Source organism: Perognathus longimembris, chromosome 16, assembly GCF_023159225.1.
Source record: "Perognathus longimembris pacificus isolate PPM17 chromosome 16, ASM2315922v1, whole genome shotgun sequence".
Classification (NCBI taxonomy): domain Eukaryota; kingdom Metazoa; phylum Chordata; class Mammalia; order Rodentia; family Heteromyidae; genus Perognathus; species Perognathus longimembris.
Genome location: NC_063176.1, coordinates 55,928,219 through 55,949,538, shown reverse-complemented (window position 1 = coordinate 55,949,538; position 21,320 = coordinate 55,928,219). Strand labels below are relative to the sequence as shown.

Sequence of the window (21,320 nt, the reverse complement as noted above, 5' to 3'; positions counted from 1 at the left end):
CCCAGGGAAAGGATCCGGGAGGCCCCGCCCCCGGAGGCCCCGCCCCCCGGGTCCCCGGGCCCGCGGCCGGGGGCGGGGAAGGAAGCAGGCTGCCGGCCACATCTCCTTTCGTGAATTGTTTATTCCAGCTTGTAATATTACCGAGTCGCACCTGAGCACGTGAGGCCCCATCGCTGGGGCCCAGTTAGGAAAGTCAGAGCGGCCACGCTAGGAAGGGCCGGCCCCCGGTGTCCCCCTTGGCGTCTCTGTACTGGAAACCCAGAGTAATCCTTGAAGGCCCGTGGAAACATTTGGAAAGCAGCCCCATCTCCTCTTCCCAGGCAAGGCGTCCATCCGTGCGTCGTAACTCCTAGAGCGTGGCAGGTGGCCTGGACACCATCTCGGGGTTCAGGTGCTCCTGTGTGTGTGTGTGTACGCACGCGCGTGTTTGTTTTGCCCATTCAGTGGCTCGAACTCTGAGCCTCCCTCCGGCTCTCTTGCTCAATTTTCGTACTCATAAGTTGATGCTCTACTTCTTGAGATAACCAATGTTTTTGCATGAGGCAGGAGAGATGACCCTACAGGTAAACCAGCCATTTGAAGAGGCCCTGCAGACAACCCAGGCGCCCAGCTCCGGATGCGCCTCCCGCACCCCTACCCCGGGGAGTGAGAGGCAGGTGCCACAAAGGGGGGGGGAGGGACACGCAAGTCCAGCCACTGACCCGCTGCTTGGGCACCGTCCCCCTCCATGTCTCCCTGGAAGCCCATGGTTGCGGAACAGGGCTACTGGGGCTTCTCCAGGGTCCAGAGGGCTTCCTGAAGGGAGAACACTTGGGCTGGGACAGGAAGGTGTAGGGAGGAGGCAGGCGCCTAGGCAGAGAGCTCAGCTACTGCAGAGGAATTGGACGCAGGAAGCTCCCGCAGACATTTCCCATCACCGCCTCCAGGGGGCAGGCAGGGTGAGCCCGGCCAGCCAGGCTGGAAACCAGCTCTGCAGGCTGCATTGGAGCCCTGGTGGGTAGCATGGTTTGAACCCTCATGGAGTTGGCTGGGTCTTTGCAAGGAGGCTGGATGGGAAGGTGGAGGCTGGAGGTTACTGAACTACAGGAGGTAAGAGAGGCTGAGGACTAAAGCCAGGGTCAGCTTGGTGTTGGGCCGAGTCTTTGGTTCAAGGCAGAGGAGGGCAGTGATAAGCAGAGCCATAACTACCCAGCCACAAAAGCAAACGGACCCACATCCCACAAGCAGCAACTTCATCATCCTTACTGCAGCCCCAGGGGCAGAGAAGTTAGGGAAACTGCCCACGCTCACACAGCCAGCAGAGGCCGGATTGGAACCCCCGAGACTGGCTGCATGATGAATAAATGATCTCATCACACATACACACCGATCCCCAGCACTGAGCGCCTCTCAAGTGCTCAGGGCTGCGTTTCACTCATTTTAATCCCCTTCCTGTGCTTGGGGAGGTCCAGTAACTGTCAGGTCACCAGCTGAGAGGGTCCACCTGCTCAGCACCTGTGCAACAGTTCCTGCTTCTCAGCTCCTGGAAAGACACGAGGCAGTGGAACTCAGAGAAAGAAGAGAGGATGAAGAGTTGGGGTACCAGGCTCGGTCATGGTCAGGCTACGAGAAGGGACAAGTCCCTTCTCTCCTGTGAGCTGCAGGCTTCCCTGTCTGACAGGCGAGGCCGCACCTCACACACGCCTCCCAGCTCTCCACGGGCTCCTTGGGATGTGTGCCGAGGGTGCTGAGCCAACTGGTGTTGGTCCAGTAGGTGCTCACTGAGCAGGTGCCTGGGCTGCCCCCAGTGCCGGCCCACAGGGGCATCTGGAAGCAGGCACCAGAGTGCCCAGCACTAGCAGCACATGAGGAGGAAGAGGCACAGGATTTGCAAGTGGCAGTGTGTGTGTGTGTGTGTGTGTGTGTGTGTGTGTCCATCCTGCAGGCCTTCCAGAAGCGCGCGCTGATATAAGCTGGGGCTTTAGCAGGTGTGAGTCATGGGGAAGGGGGGCTGCTCAGCAGAATGCAGTTCCCAGGTCTGCTGCCCAGGGAGTACTTGTAGCTGGATGCAGAGGAACCCAGACTTCTGCGTTTTCTCCCGGCTGTTCCCCAGGGGCTTCCGGGTGGGCAGGGAGGTCAGTGCTGAGCTGAAATCACTCACAGTGAGAAAAGTGGGAGAACCTGGAGTGGTGGGGGCACACACCTGTCAGCTCCGGTACTTCGGAGAAGACTTCCATCTCAACCACAAAACCTGGCACAGGGGTGCACACCTGTGAGCCCAGGCGACTGTCCGTCAGCCTCAGGCAAAGCGAGAGACTCCACCTGAAAGAGATACAACGCTAAAAAGGGCCGGGAGCAAGGCTCAAATGTGAGAACTCTTGTCTAGCAAAGCACAAGGCTCTGAGCTCAAACCTTAGCACCACAAAAACAAACAGAGCAGATGAAATGTACTTCTTATCATGTTAGCATTCAGTTTACGAAAGACAGAAGTTTTCCCCAACTTAAAGACAATGTTGAAAATGTAGGCATTATGGGTAAAGACAATGAGAAAGTTTCTTCCAAACACATTTTTTTCTCCATCATTAATAAACTCTGAGTTATCTAGTTTCACCATAGGAAAACCATTGTTATAAAATCATTTTTCTAGCAGGAAGTGATCCAAGAGAAGGAAGAAACAACAAAAGTAAGCACATATAAATGTGAACTTCAAGTTACTAGTTCATAAAATCATTTTGTTTTCGCATGGTGTAACATTTGAGGCATTGGTCAATTTGAAACACTTAAAATTTGTTATTTTGTTGTTATTCTAAACATGTATTCCTAGTATACCAAAGTGTTATTTGTAATTTGTGTGTGGGCGTCTGTGTCCTGGAACTTGAACTCAGGCCCTAGTGCTATCTCTGAGCTTTTTGTTTTTTTTGCCCAATGCTAGTGCTCCTACCACTTGAGGTACAGCTCCATTTTCAGCTTTTGTGTATGTGTGTGGTTAACTGGAGAGAAGAGCCTCATGGACTTCCTCCCCCAGCTGGTTTCGAACTGCAATTCTCAGATCTTAGCCTGGCTTACTTGTAATTTTTAAAATTCCTTCTCTCAAGGAGGGAACATCTAAGACTTGAAACAGCAGGTCCTGTGAAGCCCTGGTCCAGCACAGTTTCCTGCTTGGAAACCAACTTTCCCTCTTCCTCACTAACAAAATTCTCGATTTTTAAAATATAAGTATCTGAAAAGTGCCTCTCCAATTAAGAAAAGAAAACGTTTTGTTCAGCTGCCTCTGAAGTAAGGGGTGGCTGTTTAATATCGTTTGGTCAGCTAGACAGAAAGCCTTTAGGAAAGCAGTTAAAGCGGGCTGATTCAGGGGTTCAGGGGACCTTTCTCCTTGACTAGAATAACAATGAATGCTGGAAGGCAGGCAGCCATCTTGGCACCTTGAAGACACTGTGAAGAAGAAAATTACATGTGGTGGACAAAGGAGTGACTGGCAGATAAAGTGAGGGATGGCCACTGTAGACACAGGGATTGTTCCAGTCGCTGCAGAGGAGATTTCTAAGACTCGCAGTCAAATGCAATCCTTAACTGATAGATGTATCCAAGTAATACAAACCCAGTGGTTTCAGTAACAGAAACTTACTGTCTTGAGTGGTGCATGCTCTCTGGGAGGGTGCAGGGAGAATTCTGCTGCAAGCCTGGCTCTCTGCTCCTTTCCCATGGTTGCTGGTAGTCTTCTGTGTTCCTGGACTAGTTTATACACGGCCAGCCCCGGCCGGCGTATGACATGGCCATTTTCTCCTTGTGTTCCTCTCAGTGCATTTACCTGTTTTTGCACAACCTGGAGTCCAGTTCACCTACTTTGGTACGACATGGTCCTAACTGATTACATCTGCAGTGTAATTCTAGTTCTAAACAAGGTCACATTGTGAGGTTCAGGGAGTTAGGATTTCAACAAGTATTCCTTTAATGGGAGAGAGACACACACATGCAAATCAGACCATAACACCAGGCCTCTTCCCGAATGCCTCCCCGCCCCCCACTCCAAGTGAGAGCAAGGCCTGCTGATCCCACCACCTGGGGGGGCTCTGCTCCCTTCAGTCACACATGCTCCCCCCCCCCGCCCCCCCCCCCCCCCCCGCCATCCACTCCTGTTCCCCTTGGCTCTATTTTGCCTTCTCCAGCTCACACACGCCACCCAGCCCCGGTGCCTCTGCTAACCAGCCTGGGATCCCTGTACACACTGCCCATTTCTTCCCGCCTGGGATGATGGGTGATTGATTATTTGTGGCCACAGTCACTCGCCTTGGCTAACGAAGTGGATGCAACACGCGTGCGCGTCCCATCCCGGTGGTGGCTTTAGAAACCAGCTCCGCGTGCCACCCGGCCTCCACACTGCCTAGAGGGCTGTGGGCTCCGGGTTGACTTCCATGAACAGGGCCCCACCGCAAGCCAGGAAGGTCGGGGCGTGTTTGTTACCGTGGCTCCACGTAGCTTATCCTGACGGATACAATTTTAGAAAACGTTCATCAGCCAGGGGAGGGGCCCCTATGCTACTTGACGGTAGGTGGGTGCCGGGGTCACAGGCGCTCCCCCTGCCCTCACGCGGCCCCACCACGCGGGAAGCCCCGCACGGCAGCGCCTCGCGGGCGTGGAGGCGCTCGGCACGCGGAGGCAGACCCCGGTGGGGCTCCTGCTCGGTGGGGCCGGGCTGGGTCCCCGCCTCCCACCCGCCCCCGGCTTCGCGTCCTCCAACGCTTCCCCTGGAGATGCTACCACCCGCCCGGGGCCCGCACCCCGCGTTAAATATCCCCGCGAGGGACCCCCCGCTTCCCGGGGCCTTTCGCCCTGATCGACCTCGGAAAGGCCCTCCCGGGCACGGCGTGAACGCACGAGATGCGGGACCCCGGGGGCACCTGGGGGCGCTCGGCGGCGGGCCCCGGGCCGCCCCGGCCCAGTGCGCAGGCTCCGGACGCGGGGTCCTCGCGCAGAACCGCTCGCGGCGTCGGCCCCGGGCGGGAGCGGAGCGGGAACCACGCCCCCCTCCCTGACCGGCAGGGTGACGCGCCAATAGGAGCGGCGCCTCGGGAGAGGGGGCGGGGCCGCGCGGCCAGGAGGGGCGGGGCCGTGCGGCGAGCCGGCGCCCGGCCGCCTCAGGAGCGGAGCTGCAGCCGCGAGCCCGGCACGCGCCGGCCGCCCGTGCGAGCCCGCGACCCCCGCCCGCCCGCCGAGCGCGTGCGCCTCCGCCTCCGCCTCCGCCGGGCTTGCTCGGTGGCCCCCGACCATTTTATTTTTATTTTCTGCGTGCATTCGTTTCCTGTCCCGTTTAGCCCTTCCTAAGGCGGCGGCGGGCGCTCGGGCGGGGCGGTTCGGCCGGAGGATGCGGCGCGGGACTGCGCTCGCCACGCCCGCCGCTGCTGCCCGGCTCGGGCCGGGGCGCCGAGCAGGTAGGTGCCGGTGCGCGCGGTGGGCACCGGGGCGCCTCGACTCCGGGACCGACGGGAGGACCCGGCGGCCAGGGCGGCCCGCCCCGCCGCCCCCTTCCCGGCCGCAGCCGGCGCCCCCTCAGGACCCCGCAGCCACTCGCGCACCCCACCCCGGGCCCCGCCCTTCCGCTCCCAGCCCCCCTGGGTCGCACCCCCATGTCCGACCCGGGGTCCCCCCCCCGTTCCACCCCAGCCCCCCTCACGCTTCCCCCCCCCCCCCCCCCGGCTTCCACCGCTCTCCTCCAGCGCCGCGCCCGGAGCCGAGGGCTGGGCGGGGCCGCCGGGGCCTGCGGGCGGGGGGGCGTGGCCGGCACCGCTCCCCGCGTCCCCGCGGGTGGGTCGGACCCCCGGATCCCGGTCAGGTGGCGCCGAGGGTGGAGCCCCGGGCTCCGGGGCGGCTGGTGTGCGAGTGGGGGGTGGGGTGGAGGGAAGGTGCTTCCCGCACCGCACCCCGCGCGCACCGCACACGGGGCCTAGCGCGCTGCTCCGCCCACGTGGGCGCCCGGGAGGAGGCGGAGGGATGGGAAGAAAGGCGGGTTCCCACCCTGCTGTCCGGGCACCCGCGTTCCCACCCTGCGCCCCGGTGGCATCCCGGGCCTTTGGAGATGGCGCGTGAGGGTTGCCTGGCTCTGCGCAGCCCGGCACCTTGCAGGGCGCCCCTCTGCGTTCGACCAGCGACCTCTGTAGCCTGCATGGGTGAGCCGAGGCCTAGCCGCCGCCACCTGGCTCAGTCATTCCATCACTCCATCCTGTCTGCTCACCCCCATCCGTTGGGCCCGCATTTTCTACCTTAGGAGCACACCCTAGCCGCCCCTCTCCAGAGCCCTGGCCTGCCTACGCTCAGCCTCCGCTCAGCCTCCGCCAGGCACAAGCTCTTTATATCAGCAATAGTCAGTCTCTTCAGGATGGCGCTCCTCCGCTACCCACCCTGTGTGCACACACTGGCACACTGCCCTGGGCCTTTGATTGTGGTTTCCCTCCGTGGGAACGCCTTTCCTTCACCTGGCCAAGGTCAGGCCATCTGTCAGGGTGGGTCACTGCTGTCATTTGGCCCGTGCCTCCCAGATCAGAAGATCTGCCAGGAGCAGCCTTAGACCTCTCCCCATCCACCCACGGGGAATGTCACCTCCCCGGTGAGGGGGGAGGAATCCGTCCCTTCTCTGGGCCCTGGGCTCCCGATGGCAGGTCTACTGTTTGAGATGGGCAAGGGGAAAGGAAGGCCTGGGGTGGGGGTAGTGGTCCGGACCCCTCCCCCAGGGCTCCTTGTGGGGGTTGCAGTGCTTCTCCCTGCACAGTCTCCTACAAGCTTTGCAGTGCTGGGCATCTCTATTCCAGAGTTGGAGGGAGCTCTCACCTGTGTCCTTAACCAGCAAGAGCCCCCAACCGGGCTTGAGCATGGATCCCTAGCTCCCGCTGCCCATGATCTAGTGTGTACCCACGTCCTGGCATCCCATATTCACCTTTTCCTTCTTCCAGCTGGGCTCACGAATGTGTCCTCAGGTTGTTCCACATACACTGGATGGTTGTCTCTTCCTTTGTCTGTGTGGAGAACTCCTATTCATACAGTAAGGCCCCACACTCAAGTTACTTTCCTTGGGTTGGCCAGATGGTGTGGTTCTCTCATGTGTACCTCAGAACTTTACACACAGATACAGCATAGTATGTGTCTACTTTTTTACCCCCTTAAGCAGATCTAGCACCTGGGGACACAGTGAGGTCTAAGAAGCCCGTGGCCTCTCCTGGGCGCATGAAGAAAGATCTGCAGGCCAGCTAGAGATGACATCCAGACCCTGATCCCCCTCAGCTGCCCAGTGCCAGTCCTCTGGGGGCTTTCCCTTGGAGGAATTGGGGGGCTGCTGCATGTCCCCATTCTCCTAGGTCAGCCTTCTCCCCCACGGTGGGGGACCAACTTGCAAGGTCTCTGCACTTAGACTAACCTGTGTCCTATTGCTTACTGTCATGTGGTCTTAGGCAAGAGGATTGGCCTCTCCGAGCATTCATTTCCTGTACCAATGGGCAGTGTTCTGACTGGGCAGGGGTGGCTCTTATTAAATGGCCCTCTGAAGAGGAAGTGTGTGATGAGCTTTAGCAGCAGGCTTCCTTAAGCTTTGTCACAGAGCGAGTGTCACATTGGAGGCCCCCCCCACCTTTGTCCTCCAGCTCACAGTGGAGCTAATGGCATAGCTGCAGCCACCTGCCCGGTGAGCGTGGCTGGGCCACAGAGGCAGTGCTTAACCTGTCTGCGTTCATTGGCTTTGTCTGAGGATAGGAGCCAGGGTTATGGAAGGAGCTCGGTGCTCATTGCTTTACCTCCCACACCTGTACTCTGTACGGTGGCGCAGCCACGCAGGTAAGGAGCGGCTGACCAGGGGCATTCGCAGGGCAGAGCCCTCAGCAGGTGCTCCTTGGCCCAGACCTCGGTGTCGCCCCACTGCCGTGGCACACACCCGCAGTGAAAAGCCACTTTCCTGCAAGGCCGCCACCATGTGAGACTAGACAGTGCACCTGGGAGTGCCCGCAGGTGGGGTGTGGCGCCATGCCACGGCTACTGGGGCTGCTGCACTCAGAGGCCCAGAGAGGGAGCCCAGGCTGGCGACCAGTGAGTCTTTCCTGTCCTGGCTCTAGTCCTTAGGCCTTTGGAGAAGATTTCCTTTACTCCTGCCTTCACAGGAGTATGGGGGGTGGGGCCAGGCTGGGAGGAGGGGTGCTTACCCAGCACTTGGGTTTTTGCTAGGGGCCAGCAAGCCAGGGCCTGCAGCCTGGTTTTTGCAAATAAAGTTGTATTGGCATACACCCACCCATTTATGTGTGCACGGTCTGGGGGTCTGTGCTGTGCAGTTGGAGAGGCTGCTCCCTCTGGGACCTGGGAGGCTGGAGCCTGACTGGGATTGTCCAGGAAACAGGGCAATAGGGCAGGATCCTGTTAGAAAGCAGAAGGGAGAAGGTGGGCTCGCCCGGTGCTGTGGCTCAAGCTTGTAATCCTAGTTACTCAGGAGGCTGAGATCTGAGGATCATGGTTCAAAGTCAGCCGGGGCAGGAAAGTCTATGAGGCTCATCTCCAGCTAACCACCAGAAAACTGGAAGTGGAGTTGTTGCTCAAAGTGGTAGAGTGCGAGCCTTGAATGAAAGAGCTCAGGAACAGTGCCCATGCCCTACGACTGACAAAGAGGGTGGGCTCCCAGGGCAGTAGGTGGGGTGGGCGTCCTCCAGTGCATGTGTGTGAGGAGAGCGGAGCACCGAGGATTTATTTACAAGACTACCCCAGGTAGCATTTTGGCTCTTCTAAGTCTGCAGAAGTGCATGGACAAATGTGGTCTTTCTAGAACATTTCCATTGGTAAAGTGCTTACCCAGCACTGAAGTTTTTGCCAGGGGCTGGCAAAGCTAAGGCTCGCTGCCTGTTTTTGTAAATAAAGTTGTATTGGAATACAGCCACACCTGTTCGTGGATGAATGGCCTAATGCTGCCTTTGTACCATCTTGACAGAACTGAGCAGCTGTGGCGGGCATCTGTGAGGCTCCAGATGTTTACTGCCTGATGCGTGGGTGTGGGGGGTGAAGGGACCATGGGGGGGGGGCTTCTCTGTCCCCTGACTGAGCTCCTCTAGTCCCTGAGGGAAACCTAACCCATGGGTCCAGAGAAGGTCTGAAGCCTGCGGAGGGTGAGCACAGCTGGTCAGTTCCAGAGCGGGGAGGTGAAGGCCAGATGTTTGCCTCTAACCCCGGAGTTTTTAATGTCTTATCATCTCTAGTTGAATTTTGCTAGACTCAATGTACTTTGCATAATGTCTACCTGAAAAAAAAATAGTTGACGGTTTCTTTGACGGCCTAGTATCTGACTGATTTTCAAAAGTATTTTTATGTGTATATTTAATATTTAATAATGGCTAATATAGCAACCCCTTTTAAGTGCACAGCTCCGTGGCATCACTGCTATCCGTCTCTAGAATGTTCCGTCATCTGAATCTGGCGGCTCAGGCTCTTCATCATTGATTGCCTCTTGCTGTCTGGTGGGAGTTTTCTAGAGCAAAGCAAATTCGAGATCTCCTGGTTGGGCCACCAAAGCAATGACATCATCTCTTCCCCTCCCTGCCTCCAACTCAGTTTGATTGTTTAGGGAAGGGGGTAACTCCTGCCCCCATAGTAGCCCTAAGACTTGGTCCCTGAGGCAGCCACCCTTAGCCAGCAGCTCTGTGAATCTGTGCCTCAGCGTGGGCTGAGGTTCTGGAAATATCCTCAGGACCCATCCCGCGTCCTGAAGCTTGGGCACAGGCTGCCTGCCTCCCTCGCTCCCCAGGCCCAGCCTTGGCTGAAGGGCTGCTGTCGGGAGAGAAAGGGGCTCTGTGTGTGCTGCAGGGTTGCTCTTTGTGGCCTAATGCTCTTGTGTGTGCCAGGTCAGAGCCGCGCTGGCTCCGCTCACTGGCCTGGGATGGGATCTCTGCTCCCTTCCTCGGGGCTGGAGGTGCCCCACTTCCCAGGAGGGGAAGGGATGCACTGAGCTGCAGAGGGATCTGGTGGTGTGGCTTCATCTTTCTCCAGCCCTAGGACCTCTCTCTTCTCCCTTCTTTCAACTTATCTGGCACTTCTGGAGGCTGGCATGGTGATTGCTTGCTCTGACTTGGAGTTTTATTTAGTGTGGTCACAGTCTGTATTCCACGAAAGCATTCTTTGGTTTTCTTTCTCTTCTTTCCTATTTAAAAAAAATTTTTTTTGGGGGGGGGAGGTACTACTAGTTTTGAACTTCGGGCTTACTAAGCAAGTGTTCTACCACTTGAGCCACAGCTCCAGCCCTTTTTGCTTTAGTTATTGTTATTATTTTTTTTTTCAGATAGGGTCTTACTAACTTCTTGCCAGGGCTGGCTGCCAAAAAGAGATCCTTCTGCTCTCTATGCAGAGATCCCTGACAGGAGTGTACCACCATGCCTGACTTAGTGACGGAGCCACGTGGGGGGTTGCCTGGGCTAGCCTCAAGACGACAATCCTCCCGATCCCCTCCTCCCTCGTGGTTGAGGTTAGAGGTGTGAACCACCACACCTGACCTTCTTTCCTCCATTTAAAAGCAGGAGGGGAAGTTAATATCACATGAAACTTCACCATTTTGAAGTATACAGCATGGTGGCGCTTAGTATACTCACATTCTCCCTGTCTAGTTTCAAAGCATTTTTATCCCTCTTGTCAAAAACTCTGAGCCCGTGGGTAGTCACTTTCCACTCCCCAGCCCCTGGGACCCTGCGTCTTGTGTTCCACCTCTGTGAACCAACTGGCTTCTACTGTGTGTTTCATAAACACCCAACTGTGCACTATGTGGATTTTGGTGGTCAGCTTTTCTTTAGGCACCATGCTTTCAAGGTGTGTTGGAACCATATCAGGTGTCTGGGCTTCATTCTTTTTGGTGGCTGACTAATACTCCACGGTGTGTGTGTGTTTTCCATTCCTCTCTTGATAGACATTTGTGCTGTTGCCACCTTTGGCTATTTTGACTGATATTTACAATGCTCTAGTTTTCCTTTGCTCTTTGCTCATTCATTCATCAGTTCAGCTACTTATTACCCCCCTCACCCCTTCATGCCAGCACTGTGCTGGGGGCATCCAGACTCGCCCGCTTCTTCAAAGCTGGCGGCTTGTTGCTTTGTTGGCTCTTGTTTCCCAGTAAGAGTGTGGGAGTGCCCCAGAGCAGAAGGGACCAAGTGGGGGCCAAGGGACCGGCTGAGGGAGGTGGCTGGCACAGAGCAGGGAGCCCTGGCCTCCTTTCTGCAGGTTCCTGGAACAGTCTGACTCTCTTCTTGGTTTAGTGTTTTGGGTTTACTGGGTAAAATGCACTATGCTCTCATTCACGCTGGCTTTGTTCCAGCCCCACATATCAATCTGAATTGCTGTCCTAGGTAGGAACTCTACTTTCCCCTTGCCCTGGGCACTTGCAGGTGCTGAAATGATTTTGTTTCCTAGTTTAGCATCATTTCCCCCTTCTCCCAAACTAAAGTACCATGAGGGGTTGGGTGTGGTGACACACACCTGTAATAATTGAGAGGCAGAGGTAGGTGGGAGGATCGAGATCCAAGGCTAGCCTGGGCACACGTACAAGATTCTTATGTGGAATATAACTAAGGCAAAGGGGAGGGGGCAGGTAGAAGCAACTGTAAGGACCTGAGTTCAAGCCCCAATATCACCAGAAAAAGCGTTATGAACTGCTTCCCCACACCAGGCATGGAGTAGGTGCTCAGTGAGCGCTCACAGTTACTGTTGCATGCAGGTAAATGTGACTGGCTCTGTGACCAAGGCACGGGGCTTGATTCCTGTTCCGCTTCCTCTTGTGAAATCCAGAGGACGTCCCGCCCCGCAGGGTTGGTGTGGGTAACACATAGGAGATGGCCTGAGAGGGGTCCGTGTTCAGTGAGCACTTGTCACCTGGCGTTGATCTGGGAGGTGTAAAGGTGCTGCCCCCGGTGATGGTGGGTGCCCCGAGGCCAGGATTGCAGCTTGCCCCAGGAATCACGCTTGGTGACGGGTGCCTGCCCTGTGCAGCGTGGCTGTGGATGGAGACTGAGATGTGACTCTGAGAAGCTCTGTGAGCCAACAGCATCTATACCCTGCCTGTCACAGGCTTCTGAATTTCACCTGTACCGAAGAATTTTTTAAAAAATATGATTATTAGAGGGCTGGGAATATGGCCTAGTGGCAAGAGTGCTTGCCTGGTATACATGAGGCCCTGGGTTCGATTCCTCAGCACCACATATACAGAAAATGGCCAGAAGTGGCGCTGTGGCTCAAGTGGCAGAGTGCTAGCCTTGAGCAAAAAAGAAGCCAGGGACAGTGCTCAGGCCCTGAGTTCACAGCCTAGGACTGGCCAAAAAAAAAAAAAAAATGATTATTAGAAAATTTCAAATTATCATCTGGGGCGTAGCTCAGTGGTAGAACACTTGCATGGCGTGCCTGAGGCCTTGAATTCCGCCTTCACCACGGTTCTACGCTGGTTACATGCCAACCCTTTGGGTAGCTGGTTATATGACAACCCTTTGGGCAGCACCGAGGTGGGCTGTGACCTCTGTGGGCAGGGCCAGAGGGCAGGGCTGGGCTCTGGTGGCAAGTGGGGCTCCTACCGCAGCTGTGCCCTCTGTTGCATATGCTCTGTGTCTCACTTTTCTCTTCTGTAAACAGGAAACTCTGTCTGGTGGCCAACAGTGACAAGGTACGTTTGTTCTTAGCAGAGCTCCTTATGTCCTGCTGGGGCCTGGAGCCCCAGAAGGGAGGCCAAGAGGGGGTTCTGAGCTTTTCCCCTATAGTGGCTTTCTTACCGTGGGAGGGAAACCCACTGTGCACACCATCTAAGTAAAGATGAGGTTTGTTTCTGAAGCTGGTGTGAGTTCTCTGAGGGTGGGAGTTGTGTGGCAGGCCCGCTGGTGGTGACATCTGGGTTTCTCTCTCTGTGCCATCGGGGAAGCCCTGTGGCTGCTTCTCACCAGCCCGCAGCCAAGGGGTCCACTTCAATAGGATCCCGGTGTGTCTTTCCACTTCTGCTTGCAGTGGCTTCCGCTGGTGTCCCTAGCCTGTGGGTCCTCCCGCAGTACAAACGGCACCGGGACTTAGGAGTTTGAATCTCACTTTCCATGGGTTCTGAATTCCAGAGATCACTTGCAGCGCCTCCCAGTACATGTACCCCTGCTGCTATCCCTGGCCTGGGTTGCCTGGCTGGTGGCTGGTTCCAGGGCGTGGCACAGGCTGTTGTGTTGTTTTATGCCCTTCCTACCTGGCTGGAGAGGTTTGCTTCTGTCACCCAGGAGTGAGCCTTGAGGGAGAGAAACAGTCCCTTCACCTTGGGTGCTCTGGAGTCCTGGGGTGTCTTGCGGGCCATGTTCCCAGGGGAGAGATACTGAGGGAGGACCTATGCTGAGTTTGTCAGGGTCAGCTGTTGGCCTCCTGATCTTGATTGCCTGCCTGTGCCTGCAGGTGTCCTGCACTGTGCCACCTGCAGGGATGGGCATGGGAGGTGGCCCTGCTCACACCGGAAGTGGCACAAGCCCCAGGGGGCTGGTGAGGGCAGCAGTGGACCTTTCCTCCTGCCTTGGTCTGCAGCAGGAGGCTGTCAGCACACAAGTACATGGAGCTCCACCTTGCCCCTTTGTTGTAGCCTCAAACCCTCTACCCAGGAAGTTAGTGGTTAGCATCTTTGTACGTGTGGCACTGGGCTTTGAACTGGGCCTTGCAGTTGCTAGGCAGATGCTGTACTACTTGAGCCATCTCCCCCACCCGCTTTGATTTCGTTACTTGTCAAATGCCCAGCAGGCCTTGGATCTCTCACCTCCCCCTGCCTTCCAGTTTGTACATGCTGCCTTCTGTTGCTGAGGTGAGTAATCTATTAACTCCCCTTTACTGGAACCAGAGGGAAAAAGAATGATTGATTTGAAAACGAGCCATTTCAGAAGCTTAAAATTAAGGAGGCAGTTTTTCTATCTGAAATAAATGGAAATAGCTCCTTAGAAGTATGTGTCCTTGAATTATATTCCAGATGAAATGGCTGATTCAATTAATGCAAAAGAGAGTAATAAAGAGGTGGGCAAGGTGGTGTACATCTGTAATCCCAGCCACTCAGGAGTCAGAGATAGGAGGATCAGGAGCTTGAGGCCAGCCTGGGCAAAGTTAGCAAGACTCTGTCTGAAAAACAAAGACAAAAGGGCTGGGGACCTAGCTCAAGAGGTAGAATGCTTGCTTGCCTAGCAGGTAGAAGGTGCTGACTTTGACTGCCAACAAAACAAAACAACAAAAGAATAGCCACCCCCCCCCCCCAAAAAAAAAACAAACCCCAAATGGGACTGGATGTTATCCAGTCAGATATTGCCAGATTGGATCTATCTGTGTGCTGTCTTAGTCCATTTGGATCGCTATAGGAAAACCAAGGTAGACTGGGTGGTTATAACCAAGAGGGATGTTTCATAGAGCTCTGAAGTGGAAAATCCAGACCAAGGCACCAGCAGATTCAGTGTCTGCCAAGGGGCCCCTCCCCGATCCCATTCAAAGGGGGTGGAGCATCGTGAATCACCTCCCCAAAGCTCCGCCATCTCTGCTGTGGTCCACATGATTTGATTCAGCACACAAACTCTGCGAGGATAAGGACATCAGACCACAGCACCAAATGCGGGAGATGCACTTAGATTCAAAGTGAAACTAGAGTGATGGAAAAGATGTATTATGCCAATAGCACCATAAGAAAGCTAGAGTGAGCTGGGCACTGTGGCTCCAGCCTGTCATCCTGGCTATTGAAGAGGCTAAGATCTGAGGACTGAGCTTTGAAGCCAGCTGAGGCAGGCAAATCTGAGAATCTCTTATCTCCATTTAGCCAGCAGAAAGAACTGGAGGCATAGCTCAAGTGATAGAGTGAGAGAAAAAAAATAGACCTTGAACAACAAGAAATGTTACTAGAGATAAAGAGCAGCATTTAATAATGACAAGTAGGTCAACACAACAGGACTCTTAACAGTTGTAGACACATTTGCACCTAATAACAAAGCATTGAAATGCCCAAATCAAAACCTTACAGAAGTGCAAGGGAAGGTAGATACTTCAACAGTAACTGGGTATTTCACTCTCTGACTTGCAGGGCCGAGGCTGGAGCCCTGGGCTTCTGGATGCTAGGCAGGCATTGGGGACACAGCTGTCCCCTCAGTTTAGTCTTCAGTGTCAGTTGTGCATGGGACAACTGGATAGAGGGACTGCAAGGACACAGAAAATGCGAGGAACCCTAACCCCACGAGATGAGACATTTCTCCAGTGACACAGGAGCGTTCTCCAGGATAGTTCTGTGCTAGGCCCTCATTCTGCCCCGTAAAATTAAAAGGAGAGAGAGAGAGAAAAAAGAAACGTGAGAACTGTGATGATGATGGTGTGATGAAGTCAGACATCAGGAGCTCCGGGCCTGGTGGCTCTCACCTGTTAGTCCTTGCTATCCAGGAGGCTGAGATCTGAGGATTATGGTTTGAAGCTGACTGGGGCAGAAAGTCACCAATTAACCAGCAAAAAGCCGAAAGCAGAGGTGTGGCTCAAGGAGCACCACAGTTGAGTGAAAAAGCTAAGAGAAGGCATTGAGGTTCTGAGTTCCAGTCCCACTACCAACACAGAGAAAGAGAGGCAGGGGGAGAGAGAGGAAAAGAAAATCCCACATGGACACCATGTTCTGAGGAAGCGTCCCTGTGTTCTCTCACTGTTGATAAACACTCCTGACTCCTTTTGTCGATGAGAATTTATGTGGATTCTGAACATGTGATAAGTAGCAACGTTATCAGGAATTGTGTTTGTGGTGGAATATTGGAGTGGGTGGGACTTTTTGGGGGATGATATTGGAAGTATTTCATGAACTAGAATATGGTAAACCTCTGGTTTTACATTTTCTGACAATATGCTTCATTTCTTGGAGGGCTTTGGCTTGATGTTCAGGAAGGAACCTGACCAGTCACCTCTATGCACATTCTTGGCTTATCAGCCCTTATGCCACGGACAGAAAACAAAACAGATGCCCTTTCCTGGGCAGCTGGGAAGTGGCCTTAAATGTCTGATCATGCCACTTAACTTAAAGCTTTGGATCTTACACAGATGACTTCATCTTCTTGAGCCTCAGCCTCCTTGTCTGTCCAAGGTGGGGGGGGGGGCATCTCACAAGGAGGCTTAGTGAATGAGGTGAGATGGAGTGTGCCTGGCACAGAGTGGGTTCTTACAAATGACAGCTCTCTGCTTAGCTGCTGCTTCTGGGCCTAGGAAACGCGTGCTGCCTGACTTGGGGCCATCCGGGGCCACTTCCTTGTCCCCAGTCTCTGGCACAGTGAGCAGGGGCTGGCTGTGTGTGCAGTGGTGGTTGGTGAGAGGCCCAGTTTCCTGTGGGTTTCTGGCTTTGCCTTGTAGTCCTCTTGACAGCGCCCGTGGGGTTTCAGGAAGGGCAAGGGGGCAGGTCGTGGTGGATGGGTGGGGTCTGGCCCTTGGGGCTCAGACCATCCCCTCCCCTCTGCAGTGTGGAGTTGATGGAGTGTTGCGTGTGTGCACGTGTGCTGTGCCTGCACGTGTGTGCTCACTTCCGTGTCAGGAGGAGGAAGGCAGCAGGCAGAGCGTTGGTTAAACGGTTGTGGAAGGGGCACCGTGAGCCTGGCGCGGGAAATTGGGGGACAGCAAGGGAGGAGAGGCGCTCGCGGTCCTCCCAAGAGGACCTTTTCTGGGCTTTTCTGGACAGGATCTCACGTCATGCAAAAGATCAGAAGTGCTGCAAAACACCTTTTTAGTGCTCGTTTTTGTTGAATCCTCTGAACATATATTCTAGTTTTACTTTTTTTCCCCGGAACACACTGTGCCAACTTTGGAACCTGATCTTTTTTGAAGAAGCAACCCATTCTTCACCCATTGCTGGCTGGCTTGGGATGGGGTTTCTGACTTGAAAAGCCAGGTTGTTATTGATTGGTTTTATTGATGATTTATTGATTTCAGAGAATTGCCAATCTAAAAGCCAATGGATCATTGGAGTGTCCTCCCCAATCCCAGCTAGGCAGTGAGGGGGGACGGCTATGCACGGCCCCTCTCCCATGACAGGGAAGGACCTAGGATCTAGAGCAGGGGCTCAGAGGCAGGAGATGGGCGTGTGAGCTGGGTGGGGGCCTCCCTGGAGAGTGTGGTGGTAAAAGCTGCTTACCTGAAGGTAAACAGTTCTCTTAATTGAAAAATAAGACACGACTGGGCACGCGTGCTCACGCCTGTAATCCTGGCTACTCAGGAGGCTGAGATTTGAGGATCGTAGGAAGCCAGCATGGGCAGGAAAGTCTGTGAGATTCTTATCTCCAATTAACCGGCAAAAAAGAGCCAGAGGTGGAGCTGTGGCTCAAGTGGTAGAGCACCAGCCTTGCACACAAAAGCTCAAGGACAGTGCCCAGGTCCTGAGTTCAAGGCACAGGACAGGCACACACACACACACATGCATGTGCACACACGTGGGCACGAACATTAAAGAAGTATTTGGTCCCCATTCTGGGGGCTTGGCTATTTATGCCAAAGGGTGGAGCTTCTAGTTCCTGGGAGGAGGGGAGGGGCTAGAAGGCAGGGAAGTGGGCGGGCCCTGGAGGTGGGCGGGCCCAGGAAGTGGGATCCGGGCGGGGCCTGAGGCGGAAGGGGCCGGGCCGCAGTGGCTTCAGGGTCTAGAAGTGAGGACAGGTGCACGGGAAGTGGACGTGGTGTGTCCGTGTCATCTTCCGTCCTGCGCTTGTGACTGACTGGGGTTGAGGAGGCGTGGGGAGAAGGCCCCGCTGTGGCCTGTGTGTGGCGCCCTGAGGCAGTTCGGAGCTCAGGCTGCCTGGTTCCTGTGAGGATGGGGGCCAGAGGTAGGCTGTCCTGTTGTAGTTGGAGCCAAGGGGACCCTGCTGTCTGGGGAGCCCAGCGGTCAGGGATGCAGCTCCTGCCTGGTCTGGGGAGGGGGAGGGTCATCAGTGAGTACCTGTCACCCCCAGCCGGCCCTCAGGACCCAGAGGCTATACCTACCACTCACGATGGTCTCACGGCTCTGACGGCCGGCCATGTGGGCCCTGACTACATCTGGCAGGGAAGTCCCGGCTCCTTGTTCCGTCTTCCAGGGGCCGACTTTTGTCATCACAGGATGGGTGGAGTGGAAGACCAGTGTAATAAGTGCAAAGCAATGGGAGTTCAGGGGCTGGGTTCAAATCCTGCTTTCCTGGGCATTTTGAGTTCGATATATCCCCAGCCGCTATGTCCATTTGTACAGAGGGGAGGTTGGGCTTTTCTTAAAATCCTCTCCAACTCCAGCTCTGCCCTATACATCACTGTTTCCCAAAGTGCTTTTCTCTTTGTTAGGATTGGCACCTGTCTGCCAGCACCTTCTTGGGGCCCAGTTTCCTTTGTGGTTTCGGGGTGCTGGTGAGTACCCAGGCAGGGCAGCCACTCAGGAGCACAAGGCCTGAGTCTCGCTGCCTATTTAAAAATGGGCCAAGCCTTCCTGGCTTGACAGTACTGCTTTGAAGTTCACCCAGTGGGTTTGCCACCCACAGAGCTCTGCTGCCTGGCACATCTGTATTTAAAAGCTGGGTTTAGTGGAGTCATCTCCCTGCTGTGAGCCTCATTCTCTCCTCTGGTAACCATGGAGATAGTGTCTCCTCTGCCAGCTCTTCATCTCTTTGACCCTGCTACCCCATCCTGAGTTGAAAGGGTACATCTTCCTCTTTCTGCAGAAGAGCCACCCCTGGCAGGGGTGATAAGGATCTTAGAAAGTGAAGATAGACAATGCAGCTTAACCCAAGCATAGGAATTTTCCTGTCCCCATTCAGGTGGGCTCCAAACCACATTTCACCTCCTAAAATGTTCGTATCCTGCTTCACCTTCTTCTCCTTTATCCCCCATCAAAGACTCAACCTCCTCCTGACTCTGCCTCCATAACCCCCTTCCAGGCAGCTCAACTTGTTCCTGGAGCTACTGCTCTGAACAAACTGGTCTTTTCTCTTGGGCCCTCCTGGGTGGAAGGTCAATGTGCACTAATCCTCATCACTAGGTCTCAAGTGGTCGTGCCCACCGTTTAACTTGAGTATTTGGTCAAGTACCTTGTGCTAAATAGCTTCTATCACACGTGAGCTGTGTGACTTTGACCAAGTGCCTTGACTTCTCTGAGGCTTTGTGGACTTGGCGGTCCCCTGCAGAATGCCATGGACTCGCTGTCTTGATTGTCTTGGCAGCAGTGGAGACTTTGAGAGGATGGACCTGTGGTAAGGGAAGTAGAGGCTGGAAAAGGAAGGGCCTCTTCCTTACCCTCAGGGCAGCAAGGGGCCCAGGCTTAGTCTGTGGGTTTGCTGTACTCTCTTCTGATGCTCCTGAAAACAGTGGCAATTGCCAAGGTCCAGGGCACACAGGGCTGAATGAGGTAGAGGGAGTGGCCAGGGATTTAGGGACCATTCAGGCCTATGAATGGGAGCACAGAAAGCACTGTTCCTTGACAGGCTGCGGCCTCCTGGGTGTTGGGTGCTAAGGGTCCAGTTCAGGGGTGCTAAGGGACCAGAGAGATAAGGGCCACAAGATGCTTCCAGCAGAATCTGTGGTAACCGGAAGCATGTTTACTGCTCCAAAAGGTTTCAGTGCAAAGCTGGGGCTTTTCAGATGGGGAAACTGAGGCTCACAGCACGTGCAACCTCTCTAGTGGCTCAGCCTGATCCCCAGCTGTCTGTCCTGTGGCCCTGCTGTGGTCCACTCTGTCTGCTCCCAGGGACAGAGGACCGTTGTGCCTCAGGTCTTGTGGCTTCTGATTCCCTAAACATGACCGAAGGACTAGGCCTAGCATCAGCGGAGGGGTCTTAATCCTCCATCGCTCTCCCAGGCTCCCTTTGTTCTGGCAGGGACAGTGCCTTCTCTGATGACAGTGGTCACTCTTAATCGAATTGTGTTCTCCATGTACACTTAGTTATTCTGAGGGAGTCTGGTGGACACCCGCATCCTGTGTGCAGCTGCTCTTCCGTAGTGCTCGGAGACCCGGAGCATGGAGAAGAATCATTCTGCGGTGTAGGACACTTGTGATAGGTAGTGACATTCGAATGGTGGCAAGTGATCAATGCAAATTTTCTGATTTTGATACCTGTACAGTCAGTCCTCTGTCAGTATCCACAGGGGATGAGTTCCAGGAACCTTTCAGGTACCAACCCCTAAGGGTCCTATGTCCTGCCTATAACGGTGTGTGACATCAGCCTACAACCTAGGGAGGTGCCTGCGTGTGTGCTTCAGATCATTGTCTGGGTCTCAACCACCCCCGGCATGCCTTCTCAGCTGTGTGAAGAGCCTTTGGGCTGCACTGCTAGGGAGCGATGGCACGAAAAAGGTTTATATGTCAATACAGATGCGAGCTTTTAAAAATAGGCTTGATCCACGGTTGTTTGAGCTCACAGATGTGGAACCCACAGATAAAGAGCACTGTCTGGTGTATGGTTTTTCTAACATTCTCTGTCGTAAGACATCAAAGTCACAGCCTTTGGCATGCGATGTCATGGAGTTTCATACAGCTAGATGTGTCTGTGTGGAAATGTATCTTGATGGCTGGGTAAGGCAGGTGGGAGAAAATTGGTGCAGTTAGTGAATCCAGATGAGAATTCATTGTGCTGTTCTTGGAGTTTTTCTGTGGGTTTGCAAGATAAAGTTTTAAAAATGCATCCGCTAATAATTGTGGCACCCAAGGGAGTTTGTGTCTGTGTTCCCTGGTCCCTCTGTGGTCAGCCCCTCCGTGACTGTCGCCTTGATGGGGGAGGTACCCCAGACCTTCCTGGCAGCTGCTTGGAGCTGGTTTTGAGCTGAAAGCAGAGGCTTTTGACAAAATCCACTTGCCTATAGAGACCTTCATCTTTCAAATGCTCTGTTCAGACCAACTTTTCCTCTAGGTGTTCATTTTCTTCCCTTCCCCTACGTTTTTCTTTGTCTCATTGCCTTTTAATGTTACTGAAGAGGTATTATTATTGTAACCATTCAGCTTGTGAGGGGAATAGAGAAACCCATAGCTTTTGTCTCTTCAGCCCTCCAACCTCTCCACGGGCTGGACAGGGCTCAAGACCTTCCAGCCTTTGCCCAGGCTCTGCTTAAAAGACCTCTCACAAATATACGTGCCCATCTCAGGGCATGCATGGGCTGGGCCTCTTCGTCGTCCTTCGTGACCTTGTGACTGGCCTCCCCAGACTCAGCTAAGGGCTCAGCTAAAGGCCCTGCGCGCCACCCCGCTCTTCCCGGGGCAGTCATCTGATTCTGCGCCACTTCCTCCGCCGGCTCTCAGGTGACTGGAGGCAGCTGTTCTCTCTACACCCCTGCTGGAGCTGGGGGCCCGGGAGAGGCATGGTCGGCACGTGTCACGAAGGGGAGGCGGCCACGTGGGC

At 54.8% G+C, this 21,320-nt stretch overlaps 1 protein-coding gene across 1 annotated transcript in view; it reads left to right on the top strand.

The window, feature by feature from the left end:
- Nucleotides 1–5,351: 5,351 nt before the first annotated feature.
- Nucleotides 5,352–21,320, top strand: part of Jakmip1 (janus kinase and microtubule interacting protein 1) — a 48,716-nt gene continuing 32,747 nt past the window's right edge. Inside the window, exon 1 of the mRNA XM_048363934.1 lies at nucleotides 5,352–5,411. The gene's annotated coding sequence lies outside the window, so the exon portion shown is untranslated. The remainder of the gene's footprint in view (nucleotides 5,412–21,320) is intronic.